We start from the raw sequence: 2,386 nt of genomic DNA on the forward strand, positions 1-2,386 counted from the left end.
GTTCCTTGGAGGCCAGGATGGCCAAACTTCATCTCTCATACTTCAGACATGTTGTCATGAGGGACCAGTCTCTGGAGAAGGATATCATGTTTGGTAAGGTAGAGGGTCAGGAAGACTCCCAACAAGATGGATTGGCCAAGTGCCAGCATCGATGGACTCAAGTGTGGCAACAGTAGTGAGGTTGGTCCAGGATCAGGCAGTGTTTCGTTCTGCTGTGCATAAGGTCACTATGAGTCAGTACTGACTCAGTGGCACCTGACAACACAAGAACAATATTCTACCATATTCATAAGTCTGTTGGAAGGAAAGTCTGTTTGCATGTACAACTATCCTCTTTATATGTGGTGCTGGTGGTTGTGTGCTGTGGAGTCAGTTCCGACTCATAGTAACCCTGTACAGGGTTTCCAAGCCTGGAAATCTTTACAGGAGTAGAAAGCCTCATCTTTCCCTCATGGAACAGCTGGTAGTTTCAAACTGCTGACCTTAAGGTTCACAGCCCGATTCATAAACACTACGCTACCAGAGCTCCTTATAGTGATATAGGTAAACCACTCGCCATCCCATATGCATTTAGTCTGTGTCTCTGAACATGTACTTCCAGCAGAACCCTGTTGTTCCAAGGCTGTATATATATATATATATCACTATTTACCTCTATCCCCATTAACTTTTTAATGCCTCCCTTTCTTTTCACCTGTCTTCATAATTCTTCTGTCAACTTCCTCCTTCTCGTATATTGGTACAGTGACACTGTGTATTGCTTCCATATTCTTTTGATGCTTCCTGCATCTTTCAACATTTTCAATATCGCAAGTCGAGGCCTGAATTTTTTCTTCAGTTCTTTCACTTTGAGAAATGCTGAGTGTGTTCTTCCCTTTTGGTTTTCTTACTCTTTTGCACATTTCATTATAATACTTGACTTTGTCTTCTCGAGCTGCCCCTTGAAATTTTCTGTTCAGCAATTTTACTTCACCATTTATTCTAGTTGATTTATCTTCTTTAAGCTGAAGAGCAAGTTTCAGAGTATTTTCTGACATTCATTTTGGTCTTTTTCTCTCTTTCCTATTTTTTTAATGATGTTTGGCTTTCTTCATGTCATCCCACAACACTTCTGGTCTTCAGTCATCAGTGTTCTAATGCATCAAATCTGCCCTTGAGATGGTCCCTAAATTCAGGTAGGATATATTCGAGATTATATTTTGATTCTCATGGGCTTGTTTTAATTTTCTTCACTTTCAGCCTGAACTTGCATATGAGCAATTGATGGTCTGTTCCATAGTCAGTCCTTGGCTTTGCTTTGACTGATGATATTGACCTTTTTCACTGTCTCTTCTCACAGATATAGTTTTTGATTCCTATATATTCCATCTGGTGAATTCCATGTGTATAGTTGTTTAAAAAAGGTATTTGAAGTGATAAGTTATTGGTCTTACAAAATACTATCATGCAATCTCCAGCATCATTTTTATTATCAAGGCCATATTTTCCAACTACCAATCATTCCTGTTTGTTTCCAACTTTTACATTGCAATCAATAAACTTTGATTGCATGTTTGATCAATTTAAGAATGAAGAAGTTGGTTGTTGTCATTGTTAAGTGCTGTAGAGTCAGTTCCTACTCATAGAGACCCTGTTCAGGGTTTCTGAGGAGCAGCTGGTGGGTTTGAACTGTTGGCCTCATGGTTCACAGTCTAGTGCTGATCCTACAGTGTCACACCAGGAGTCGGAAGAAGCCGGTAGAATTCTTCAATTTCATCATCACTAAGGAGCTCTGGTAGCGTAGTGGTTACGAATCGGGCTGCGAACCTTAAGGTCAGCAGTTTGAAACTACCAGCTGCTCCGCGGGAGATATAAGTCAGAACCGACTCCACGGCACATAACAACAACAACAAGATTTAGTGGTTGATGCATATATTTGAATGATAGCAGTTCTAACACTTCTTCCTTGTAGTTGCATGAATATTATCCTATCACAGACAGGATTGTATTCAAGATAAACCTTGAAATGCTCTTTTGATGATGAATGTGATACCATTCCACTTGAATTTATTATTTCAACGTAGAAAACCATATGATTTTCTGACCCAAAATGGCTAATTCTCATCTATTTCAGCTCACTAATGCCTAGGATATCAATGTTTATGCATTCCATTTCACTTTTGGTGACTTTCAATTTTAATAGATTCATACTTTATACATTCTAAATTCTGATTATTAATGTAGGCACTAATAAGGACACAAACCCTATATATTGTCGTTATGATAGAAACCAACTTGACAGGATTTAACAACAACAAAAACAAAATAAGAAAAATGCTGTCTTAATATAATTCCCAGAAATTAGGTGGATCACCAACATAAAAACAAAACAAAAACTCATATATAT

This window comes from Chrysochloris asiatica, unplaced genomic scaffold, assembly GCF_000296735.1.
Source record: "Chrysochloris asiatica unplaced genomic scaffold, ChrAsi1.0 scaffold00134, whole genome shotgun sequence".
In the NCBI taxonomy this organism is placed as follows: domain Eukaryota; kingdom Metazoa; phylum Chordata; class Mammalia; order Afrosoricida; family Chrysochloridae; genus Chrysochloris; species Chrysochloris asiatica.